Raw genomic sequence first — 14,016 nt, 5'->3', positions numbered from 1 at the left:
AGATGAAACAAGAATACCTTAAGTTGAGAAGATATTATCGCTCTGCTATAAAAAAAGCTAAGTTAAATTATAATAATTCAATAATAAAAAATAGTAACAATAAGACAAAAGCAGCTTGGAGAATAATAAATAAAATAATAATATTAGTGTTAATTGTAATTCAGGTAAAAATGAATGCAACATGACCGAAAATGAAATTAACAGTTTTTTTCTAGATAAAGTAGAACAACTTAGTAGAAGTATTCCTGAGAGCAATCTCAAGCATGACTATTATATCAACAAAGTTCCTAAGCCAAAGGTTTGTTTTGCGTTTAAAGACTTCAAGGTGGAAGAGGTTTTTGCAGCAATAAATGATATGAACAATTCCAATACTCTAGATATCTATGGATTAAACTCATTCATCTTGAAATTGGCAGCTCCAAATATTGCAGAGGTGTTGACTGTAATCTTTAATAAGTCTGTTGTTGGTTATCCATCTTGTTTCCACTATAATTATCACTATTAAATTTTATAAAACTTTTAAGTGGAAAAACACTCACATTATTTGATGGTAACAGGAACTCAGAACTCAGAGTTCCTGTTTGGCTTGAAAATGTGCAATACCAGCACGAAACGGACGTCGCCACATCAAATAATGTGAGTGTTTTTTCACTTAAAAGTTTTATAAAATTTAATAGCTTTAATAAGTGCTTGAGCCTAGGGTTGTTTCCGGATGATTTGAAAAAAGTCAAGTTAATACCTGTTTATAAGAAAGGTGTTAGATCGATTATTGATAACTATAGGCCGATATGTATAGTTTACATAATATCAAAAATTTTTGAAAAACTTCTTTATGCTCAATTAACAGCTTATTTTGAACATAATAGACTACTCTCTGATAACCAATATGGTTTTAGGAGGAATCGTAGTACAGGCGACAATGTTTTGAGGCTTGTAAAAGAAGTAATCAACGATCTGGAAAACCATAAATATGTCAAATTTAGAAGTTTTGATATGACCAAAGCGTTTGAAACTGTTGATCATAGGATACTATATTATGTCATAAACTATCTTATAACGGGTTAAATCAATTGTCTGTTGACCTTATTTACTCCTATCTTACAAATAGAGTACAGTATGTTTTAAAAAATGGCGAGTATTCTAGAGGTGGAACCGTGGAGGTATACGGCGTACCACAAGGTTCCACTTGGTCCACTGTTATTCATTGTTTATATTAATGATTTGCCTAATATTATTAACTCTTGTAATGACGATAGTGCTTTGTATTTGTTTGCAGATGACTTAGGTTTGAAAGTAGCTAATAAGAATAAGGATCATTTGTATTCTAACATACTGAATAATACCTCTAAAATTGAAGATTGGTGTGCAGCAAACAATTTGAGCATCAATTCCACAAAAACAGAGGTTATAACTTTCAGCTTTGACAAAACATACTGAACAATACCTCTAAAATTGAAGATTGGTGTGCAGCAAACAATTTGAGCATTAATTCCACAAAAACAGAGGATATAACTTTCAGCTTTGACAAAAAAATTAATGACATAAACTCAATTAAGTTTCTTGGCGTGAAAATTGATACCAACCTGACTTGGAAATGCTATATAACATATATTTATAAAAAAATTAACAAGGGCATCTTCATTTTACGTAGATTATGTAATATTGTAGATATGTCTGTTCTAATGAGTGTTCACTTTGCCCATATTCATAGCCTTTTGCTATATGGAATCCAGCTGTGGGGCAATGGCTCAACTACTGACATCTTTTTTAAATGTCAAAAGAAAGCAGTAAGAATAATTTGCCACAAGGCTCCTCGTACTCCATGCAAATCATTATTTATTGAACTCGGACTATTAACACCTCAATCTTTGTATGTATTGTCATGTTTGATTTCAGTGAAGAAAACTGAAAATGAATATGATGTTAACTCTAGGATACACCAACATAACACTAGACATAGGAATAATATAAGAGTCGAGTATTGCCAATTTACAAGTTCTCAGAAAAACTGGCAATACATGTCAATGAAACTTTATAACGCTTTGCCTGAAAATATCAAAAGAATGAGCTTTTAATAGTTACTGTAAATATTTGAAAAAAGTACTGGTCAATGAATGTTTATATAAAGTTGAAGATTTCTTTGTAATAGATTTTTTAAATTGATGTTTTCTGTGTTATTAATGACGTTGTTGTAACATTTTAATGTTGTGTGACAATAAATAATTTGATTGATTGATTGATTTAATGATTGTGCTAAGTGTAAGAAATTTAGTGTAATAAATGTGTTTATTTTATGAGAATTCCATTTGTAGTGCAATAAATTTTGTCATTCAATTTCGGGTTGTGCCCCCATTAGCCCAGTCAATGAAGGTCCAAAAAAGCAATTTCGATCCGAAAATTAAATAAAAGCTGAATTTCTCACCATCGATAGAACCCTACCAGAGGGTCATTCTCTCGAAAGTCCCAAGAAATCCCCCTGGAGCTTTCACCCCCAGCCCCCTAAAACATGAAAAATGCAGGTAATCACGGAAAATCAAATATCTCTGTAACCATTGATCGGAAAGGGTTCTATTATATGTCATTCGATTCTTTATATAATGGACTACAATATTGGTGCTTTTTATTTTTTCAATAAAACGGACAGTTTTCTTGATAAAATAATATATATGTAAAAATTTAGGGGGGTTGCGATTTGATTTTTTTTTGTTTTCTCCGATTAACTTCGAAGCAAGTGATTTAAAAGGAAAATGAGCCGAATAATTAATGTAGCCACTACCATTGCGAATCCATTGATGTATATTGTTACGTATTTGCGACTTGATTTGACGCCATGGAAGGGGAAACAGCCGACGCGGTACAGCGCGGCTGACTCTCTTCACCATAGTAAACAGTAAACAGGAAATCAATATTATCTCTGTAACCATTTATCGGAAAAAAATCTCTCATATGTCATTCCATTCGTTACATTATTGACTAGAATTTTATTAGTCTCAATGGAACAAACAGTTTCCTTGATAAAATAATTTATATGATAAAATTTAGGGGTTTTTTGATTTGATTTTTTGTTTTCTCCGATTAACTTTGAAGCAAATGATTTCTAAGAAAAATGAGCCAAAATAATTAATGTTGGCAATTTCATTGCAAATCCATTGATGTATTTTGTTATATATTTGTGATCCAATTTGACGCTGTGGAAGGGGCAACAGCTGATGCGGTACGGCACGGCTTACTCTCTTCGCCATAGTAAACAGTAATATTACTGTAATAATACCTCTAGAACTGCTTTCTAAGTTGCATCTCATTTACACTATGGCGCTCGAAACAATCAATTTCGTCCATTGTTTTGACATGCGCTGAAAATAAATTTCCACTTTTTAATTCTCTAAATTCTAAATATTATAATTTTCGAGATTCAACCAAGTTGATTATAGCAATTCAGCTTTCATTGCTGGTTCAGGAAATCAATATTTTCTACCTACGTGAATTAATTATTATAATGCCACTACTACAATACAGTCATCATTATCGATATCTATGTTTTGATTGAAATGTAATAATTAACTCATCATTTCGTTGTTATATATGTGCTTTTAATCATGCATTCTATGACAGACAATTGTTTGCAACCGATAAGATGTTCATACTGTTACATAATATGATAAATATTTATATGTATGTGTACGATCATAAATCTATGTTACAATTCATCATCAGTTAAAAACTGAGATAAATCATAGATTACAATAGCAGTGGCAATTTCCTGAAAAATCATGGTGTGCAGTGTTTGCTGTTTTCCACAGTTAATATTCTCCAAGCCAGTTGATAATATCTACAGTTGAGACAAAATATTTATATGACGGCTGAGGCATGAAAATTATACATTGGGCTTTCAAATTCAAATTCAAAATGTCTTTAGAACACCCGCTTGTTGAGTTGAAACTTTCTATAATAGTCTCTGTAAAAGTAGCTTATCTTCCGTTCTTACTAGTTGAATCTATATATCTAAACAGTCCAATATGATAATTCAGTAGATTCTAAAGATGAAAGCTATGCAAACATACAAATTAAGGAAGAGTAAGCATTTATAAGAAGTAGGAAAATCATTAAGTGTTTCTTATTCTACCCTCGTAATCACAAGTTGAACGAGTAGGATAGAAAATTGAATATTCAATTTATTGAAAACTTGATGTACAGTACATTGGAGAAGGAAAATTCGTAGAGAATCATGAACCAAGTACAAAGTAGCCTACCGTATTAGATGAATTAACACATCAATGCTTCAACTCCACTCATCTTGTCATTTATTACACAAGGTCCTCAATGAGAACTTTATAAAAGGAAGTAAAGCATGAGCAGAATCATACTGGATTTACAAGGTTGGCAGAAGCTACCTATTCTTGATGTAGATTGATGTTAATTTATATTGGTTTTGCTTCGGGAACCAAAATAATAGAACAATTTTTATTTATATGTTGAAGCTTTCAAATTAAATCTATTGAACATGATTTCTTATGACTTGGCATCCACAGATTAAGTTGACTGAAGCTATTTGAAAAATGTACGGTATCTGATAATCAATATTATGGTTTTCACAGCATTCTAGTTCATTGTGATCGTTGAAGGGTGAAGTGAGTTAGTTCAAGTGAATTTTAGTACAAGTATTGTGTGGTTATGATGGGCTCTTCTTTATTTTCTATCGATGTTTTCTCCAGTAGAGAAAATTGAATATGTTAGTTTTACATTTCAAAAGCTATGAAGGTACGGTTACATGAATTTGGTAAGCCCAGTATTAAATTAATCGATGTTGTTTTACACTGTATCGCTTGTATAAATGCACTGTTTGCAATTCATCACTATTTTCTCAAGAATTACTTTCTTATGAATTTCATGATCTGACAATTGAAATTCAAATGCTATTTGGATGACGTTCACATTCCATTTGTTTTTTTACAATAATTGTTACATTGAAGAGTCAAGCAATTTAATCCATTTGGAAGTAAAAGAAAATCACAGTGCAAATTGAACAGTGGATAGTCACTCTGAAATTCAGTTGCTCAATTCATTTCGGCTTGATACTATCATTTTCAATTTGAGTTGATCAGAGACATGCATTGTATATAATGTTCATATTTTAGTTTGACTAATCTCTTATCACAGTCTTGCTTTCATTCATAAACATGATAATCATGAATAAGTTAGCCTTAGGATGATTGCCTTCAGGATGTAGTTTATCTTATGTCGAACAATGAACAATACAAAGAATTCTAATTGAATTACTGTAGTTACTATTATAATAATAGTTGGAATTTCTGCTTGTGATTGGGAAAAAGTCATATTGCGAGTCTTGAAATTCGTATCTATTGGAAAAGTTGCATAATCACTAGAAAGTTTTTATTTGTTTCAAATACCTTTTACTTCTATTTTCTAGAATCTTAATAATCAAATAATTTTATTAAATACCTAACCTTTTATTCTCTTTGTTCACCCGATGATATTCATCTATTATCAAGTGTTTAAATTATGAAGAATAATCAAACATGAAGAAACACAAAAAGCTATGAAAAGAAATTTTTAATCTTCATTTTCCACAAAATAAGGATAAGATGGAGAAGTTGGACACGTCATATTCAACAAACTCCATTGAAGAACATCAATATCTGAAACTAGAGGAATCAAATTGTGATACGTCCGACTCATTAATAAATCTGTGAGCATACAACGAAAGCCTGATTTATATCATCAGCTTAGTTAAATCAAGACAATTATAATATTCTGTAGAGTATTGGAAAGTAAAAATTTAGATTCAGAACATGTCAAAACAATAGACAAAATTGATTGTTTTGAGCGCCAGAGTGTAAATACGATGCAATGTAGAAAGCAGTACCTACTATTACTGTTTACTATTGTGAAGGGAGTCAGCCACGTCGGCTGCTTCCCCTTCCACAGCGTCAAATTGGATCACAAATACATAACAAAATACATCAATGGATTTGCAATGAAATTGCCAACATTAATTATTTGGCTCATTTTTCTTTGAAATCATTTGCTTCAAAGTTAATAGGAGAAAACAAAAAATCAAATCGAAAAACCCCTAAATTTTTTCATGTGTATTATTTTATCAAGGAAACTGTTTGTTTTATTGAGAAAATAAATACGAATAATATTTTAGTCAATAATATAACAAATCGAATGACATATGATAGATTTTTTTCCGATCAATGGTTACAGAGATAATTGATTTCCTGTTTACTCTTTACTAAGGCGAAGAGAGTCTGCCGCACTGTACCGCGTCGGCTTCTTCACCTTCCACAGCCTCAAATAAAATCGCAAATACATGACAATATACATCAATGGATTTGCAATGGGAGTGACTACATTAATTATTTGGCTCATTTTCCTTTTAAATCACTTGCTTCGAAGTTAATCGGAGAAAACAAAAAAATCAAATCCCAACCCCCCTAATTTTTTTAATTTATATTATTTTATCAAGAAAACTGTCCGTTTTATTGGAAAAATGATGGGACTGATATTGTAGTCCATAATGTAACAAAGAAAACTATGCTTCTTAGAATTCCACACATTTGAACACAATTTACTGAAATCTCTGAAGCAAATATCTTCACCCACATAGTCTCTATGTATTAATTTGAGTGATAATTGATCAATTTTGAATATAACAATCATATTTGCATTATCTCTGGTGAAATGTTTTTGTGTTGCACCATAACTTTGAATTGAATATGCTGTATCAATATTATGATGTCTACCCATAGTAAAATAATCTCTTATTTGAGGTGTGTGACTAAGTTGTAAATCGTCAAATATAACTAGAGAAAATTGTGGTATTTTATTCGGGTGGGGAGTTCTCTCGGGAATATCATTGACATGAAATTCAATACCTTTCATTTTTGAAAAGACTTTTCTTAAAAACAAGTACTTATCTTGATATTGGCTTTTAGTATTTAAATAAATATGTTTAACCCTCAACTGGTATGGTGTCTTTGGGGTCACACTCAAGGTATGGTTGGGTCAAAAATGACCCCAAATTTAAAAAAATGAAAAAATTATCTTAGATGTATAATTAAGTCTTTATATTCAAAATCAAATAAGAACATAGTCTACTTGTTGTTCCAAGACCATTTACAATATGAAATAACAGTTCAAAAAATATTTATGTTGGAAAAATCTGAAGCATGTCAAGAATGTGCAATACTATTTTTGAAAAAATAAAAAAAATACATCCTGTTGAACAAAAGTCTCTTCTGTGCTTTTATGTCATAGAGTATGAGTCCATCTCCAAAAAACCTGTAATAACATAGTTTTTATCAGTTCACGAAAAAACTGACATAGGTAAAAGTTATGTACTGAAAATTTTCAAAAAATCTTACATTTCGTATGGAAATGTTCTCTCTACTTGTGTAAATCCCAGTTTTTTTTATTGAATATAATATCCCTGATATTCTCTTTTTGTGTTACATTATTTTTTATAAAAATCTTTTACACATTGTTTATAGATAATTGAATTTATGGATTCACAGATTGAATCCCCTTTAATGGTATGGCTGGGTCAAATGTGACCCAGCCAACGATTATTTTTGTTTCTGAACTTATCTTTCTGTAGAATTGTATTAGGGCCCAAAAATCATTTACCTTCATGAAAGAAGTAATAATATTATCAATAATAATAATAATTACACAAAAGCCAATGAAATTTAATTGGTATAGAATTACATCATTTGATGGAGCCAATGCAACAAAATCCCAATATATGGTGATTATGAGGTAATTTAATTATATCATTATGTGATATATTATAAGTAAGTAAGTAAGTAATTGATTGAGTAATATATTATGGTGATTACGGTGATTGAATTTAGTTGGCCTTTGTGTAATTATCTGTAAGAATAACTATTGAAAGTATGGTTGGGTCAAACGTGACCCAGGATTTGAAAAACCGAATTCACTACTCACGGTATGGCTGGGTCAAAACTGACCCAAAACACTGATAAATCGCAAACTACACGCACGAGCAGTTAGAGCATACTGGCAATTTGTAGTGGTGGCAGAAGTAGGAGTATACAATGGGGGAGAGGGCGATCGACAGGATTATTCCTGCAAAAGATAAGAAAGTGTAGTCGGCTGGGTCAGTTTTGACCCGACCATACCAGTTAAGGGTTAAATCTCAATCCATTTTTGGAAAAAATAAAGTTGAACAATAAATTTGTTTTACTGCATGCAGATGGCCCTACGATGAGAATTCTAGCGTTATGTGGTATCAATGTACCATTCTTACACCATACAGGCTTTTCCTCTTGTGCAATTAACTTATCGAAATTTACAATGACGAGTTTGTTCATGTTGAGATATACAAACAGAATGAACTGTTTCATGTGTCTGGTTCACTCGCTAATGAAGCATTTCTAGGTGACACACATACATGTACTCACCCATTCAACATCTAGTCACCTTGTGCCACATGCTACTAGTACTTCTCTATGACAAAAATGAGAAATTAAAGTTGTTCAATTCAAGTTGTCTTTATTTGAAAAACACACACAATGTAAAGAATATTACAATGATTATCCACAACAGATGTGGATAGATAATTATATAATGTACATTATTTACATCATATGATCTTACTCTAATTATTTACAACAGATGTGGATAGATAATTATAATGTACATTATTTACATCATATATGATCTAACTCTAATTATTCACAACAAATGTGAATCGATAAAATTATACCATGTGATCTTACTCCAATTATTATTTACAATCTTACTCTAATAAGTTCTCTTGATTTATGAATAATGGTTGTGGAAATCCAATCCATTTCACAAGCAACTTATCCTTATCTCGTCTCAATATTTTTTCTATCAAATAAACATTTCTTTCAGATTCATTCAAAAGTTTTTTTTTAATTTCTTCTTGATAAAACCTACCCTGTATTATCTCACCACTAAGATCTTCTAATGAGTAAGTGATAGGTCTTGTGGGATGTATGCTCACAATTCGGAAATATTTGGGTGACCAATTCATTAGATATTTTTTATCAAATATCTGTTTCTTTTTAGGAATTCTCACAATATCACCTAGCTTATATTTTGGTTTCAACACTTTTAATTTGAATGATCTATTAAATGCAGAGTTTAGTGATTCTAAAACACGTTTACGATGATTTTTAGTTACATCTTTAGGTCGCATTCCAATGCTACTGTGTACTGTATTGTTATATTCATCCACAATATTTTGTAAGTTATTAACCCAGTTTTTACTCCCACGTTCAGTTAAAGATCAATATATTTTTGATTTTATTGTACAATTAAATCTCTTAGCAATACTAGCTTTCTTATCAGTAAAAACAGAATAATGCTTGATATTATACTTATCTAACAAATCTTTCACATGCTTATTAAAATACTCCTTCCCTCCATCTGTCTGGAAAAAACACATATGTTTATTCTCACAAATAATGGGTTCGAGTGCATTATAAACACTTTGTGCAGTCTTATTCTTTAAAGGTATACAATAAGGGTACTTAGTAAAACAATTAATAACAACTAAAATATAACAATATCCTTTATTGAATTTAGATAAGCTACCCATCTCAATCAGATCTGATTGATATAAATCGTTCTCATTCTTCAACTCATATCTACGTGTGGGGTAATTTACACGTGCAGCAGAGTGAAGCTCTGCTGCTAATTTTGTTCTAATATTACTCATTCTTCTTTGTGTGAAGACACGCTTGAAACAGAATTCGATGTGTTGGTCACTACCTCGTTACACACACACACTGATTTGTGCCATCAGTTTGCTATTTTGTAGTGACCGAATGGTAATGTATCGATTCTGTTCTCTGCAATAAAGCGCTTGTCATCGAACAGGCTTAAACAAACCTTTGCGCATTCAATTTGATGCATGTTATGATTGAAGGATCTCAACATATTACATTTTTCTATATGTTGGCATCGTTCAATCAAACATTTCTTATACAAGTCAAAACTAAGTTTTCTATTTTTCACATGTGTCTTCACACCTTTTGCTACACACTTATTCACAGTTTCCTTCTTCTCATTATTCACAAGATATGAATACAAATTCGCCCGTAATCCCAGAAAAGATTTTAAAGGAAATGAAGCTGCCTCATCCTTAAATTTCCCTACAACTTTATTCCTCTCATTGGAGAAGCATTCGTGCTCAGCTGGGTAATTTGAAGTGTCAAACAATTCTAGATTTTCTCTTATCAGTTTGTAGACGTCGGGTGTCTCCAACGATAAGAGGAAGCTATCTGTATCAGTCATACAAAGCTGGATGCATTGCCATGGTATGATTTTTTGCAATTTACAATAGAAAAAATCATACATGTGTAGTTTACTCAAATCCAGGATGCAGAAACCTGAATAGATTGGCTTATTCATTTTTAGTTCCAACTTTTGCAAGAAAACCGCAATCACATCCGAACTTATTATCTGCCAGCATTTACATAGGGGATTTGAAATGTAGTTATCTAGACGCTTGGCATCTGTGATAATTTGAACATTACATTGATGCCGATTTCCCTGTATCGATTTTCCATAGCATAAATTGCTCATCTGTTTAAAAAAAGAGACTTCAAATTTATTTTTCGCGGCTTGCCTATTACAGGTATTGAACTCAATGTAGTTCTTCAACCAAGGCGATTGGGAAAAGCTAATGACGCGATGTACTTTTGTTAATTGCAATCCGAGTTGAAGGTACAGTTTCAAATTCATGTAATGAACAATGTACCTCTCTCGATCAAAAAGTGTGTTCATGAGTTTTTTAGTCAGAGTTTGACCGTTCTCATTGGTTTGGTACTCGGAGAACAATTCGCTAGGAGGAATTTGATGGAGTGGAGCAAGAGGGAAATTGGCATGCATATCATGTAACTCCTGTGGGTACTTGAGATCACATTCAATTACATAACCAGTTTCTGATTCACTCTCCAAATTTGTAAAGTCAAGAGCATGGATTTCTTCCTCTGAGAGGAACTTGAAATTTCCATAAGGTAAGAATTGATTCATAGGGTGGGCATACAAAGAATTACAATCTATATAAAGCAAATAGTCACTTGGTTTTGTGGGATCATATGTGTCAGGGATGTGTTTGTTATTGGCTTCGCAATAACGCTTGCCAATAAACGAAATACCACCGCACATTCCTGATTCAAACAATAGATGTATATCGGGATCGCTAATCAATTGGAGTTCAACCTGGGTGAACTTTAACATACAATTCCAAGTGTAATGAGCAAGCGAAAGAAAATGAGTCACATCAAGGCCATATGACCTAAAAAGCGTTGACCTCATTTCTTCGAAAACCTCAACTAATTGCATGACGTCTAGGCACAGATAGAAATCATGATACTCGCCGAGAGATTTCAACTTGAATGTTGAGAACACTCTTTGTGCATGCTCATATTCTTTGGGGGAGAGGGGTGTATCGTTAAGATCATTATAAAAACATTCTATCGGAGGGAGAGAAGTCTCAGCGAATTTTTCAGGGCAAGATATGTACGAATAGGGATATACTCCTTTTTTTAACAAGAGCTGCCTATGCTCGAGATCAGGGTCATTAAATACTGAAAACAGACGTTTGAACTTCGATTCCATATCTGTACTATCTACCAAGTTGCGCACTAATACTTCTAAAGATTCATGATTTTGACTTCGAAGAGTCAAAAATCTCTCTGATGTATTGGCGATACAGGAAATTTCTTTTTTACATTTTCCGAGAGCTTTTAGAATAAAATGACTGTCAAATCCGCTAAAATTATGGAAGTAACAGCTAATCGTATCATCAGTTCGAGTATTTAAATTACACGACACATGAGCAGCACACAAAAACTTTCCATTTTCATGTGCATGATGACGTACCTTTGTGTCTGTTTCGGTAAAAACTTCATCGTAAAGGCCGCACTTATCAGCATTTTGAAATTTGCGTTGCTGACGTTCACTTAAATGCTCCATTGGAATTTCACATTTTATATCCGCACTCAATAAATCGCCCAGTTCGATTATTTCCTTGAGAAATTTCTCCATGATCATTTCATTGATATTACTTGATCTATAGAGTACTGGGCCGTACGCGATATCTCCATTCACATCAATTACAACGAAACAATACCTGCACGGAATATGACGCGCCGTTTTCTTGGTGTAACTTCTGGTGATAGGTACATTCTCAGATTCATTACCATCCATATTCACAACAAATGTTTCCAAATCCGCGTAGATTGTATACTTTTACTTCAAAGTCGAACCGAGTTTTTTAAATTTGATTGTCTCACCTCGTTTTGGGTATGAAGTTCTCTGAGACGGGAACTTTGAACAAAGCTCTAGATGTCTCATCAAATTTGCTTCCCCATCACAATTTTTAGATTTGTCTGTTGTAAATCTGTGAAAACAGAAATTACAAACATCTACTTGACGAGTTATTTTCGAAAGGTGAGAAAGAAGACGCAACAATCCGTTTTTTCCGTTCGCGGTGTTAATTAAACAAAAATGTGTTTTTCCTGCATCGCCTTTCAACATTAAAAGATTAATTTGGTATTTATGTGTACGGAATATGCTTGTTCGATAGGGGAAAAACTTTTTGCTGTCATACATGATAACATGAATTGCGATGTCTGTATTGAGAATTTCAAATTTCTTTATGTCTCGATCGGTGGTTGGGAAATTAACTCTGCGAGTGTTCAGCCTGTGAGCAAATTTGCTCAAATATTTCACTGTTAATGTCTGCCTATTCGGTTTCTGGTGAAAATAGGCCAGAACAATCCATAGGAAACACTTTTTATCAGAAAGATTTTTGACATTGATAACACATTTCTTATTGTTGATGAACTGGGGTGTTTGAATATAACTGCTTGTGTATATTGGATTATATCTAATCACATTCACATCAAGCGAGTCGATCTTCTTCAACACCCACCCACTCCCAAATCGAACAAAGTTATCGAATGAACTTGAAATTTTCCTAATTGCTAACATAAATTGTTCATTCAATTCGTCATAACTCTCTAAGACATTCATGCCTATGGCCGAGTAGCTATGAAGATTCACAATGGATGAAACAGCTTCGGATTCCTCTGATTCTAAAACTACCATCTTATACAATAATACATTTGATACTAAAAACCATTTCACATTTCCTTCGAAACGTGCAGTGTGTTCTCTTATTATCTCGAAAACACGAGCTTTCGAGTTTTGAAGCACATTTTCAATGTCAGGTGCAACGTTTTCGAAGGAAATGCGATGGCGAATTGCTCGCGAACTCATGCCTCCAACCCTGTGTTCTCTGGTATGCTCCATCTCTGCTACTAGCGGGTTGCTGAAAACAAACAAAGAATATATTACTATGGCACAGAATTAGATATAAAAACAAGTAAACATTAATCTAAAAATCAGTTGTGATTTAACAAGCTGCAAGTACAGTGCAGAAAAAATGCTATCCCAGGATCAGATTTTCATGCACAAACGATTGAGGTTATTAACATTTGATAATCGTTGGAAATTAGAATCGAGTCTGTTGTCACCTCAAAATATGGCTAAACAGGGTTTTAAATTTGTGCGAGCACCTGACGTTGTTCAATGTGTGTTTTGTTCAGTATATTTAGAAAATTGGTTGGCAACAGACGATCCTAGTAAGGAACATGAGCGATGCAGTCCAAATTGTGGATGGCGCAAAGAAGATAATATTTCATGTGAAGAGGAGAATTTCGATAATAATATTCTACAACAATATGAAGAACGAGTTTTAACTTTCCATCGTCCAGAACCATTCAAGCTTTCGGTATTTATTAATAGAGCAGACTATTTTGCAATAAATGGATACTTTTTACATGAGAAATCATATCTGCAATGTGTATATTGCAAATATGTTATTGAAAATCCTTATGAAAAAGTGATACATGTTCCGTTTTGTATATATAAAAAGATGAGCTATAATGGAAAAGAGAAGACGAATGATGAAAAAGAAGATGCTGTGGG

This window comes from Nilaparvata lugens, chromosome Y (assembly GCF_014356525.2).
Source record: "Nilaparvata lugens isolate BPH chromosome Y, ASM1435652v1, whole genome shotgun sequence".
Taxonomy (NCBI): Eukaryota; Metazoa; Arthropoda; class Insecta; order Hemiptera; family Delphacidae; genus Nilaparvata; species Nilaparvata lugens.
Note: the sequence above shows the minus strand (reverse complement) of the source record.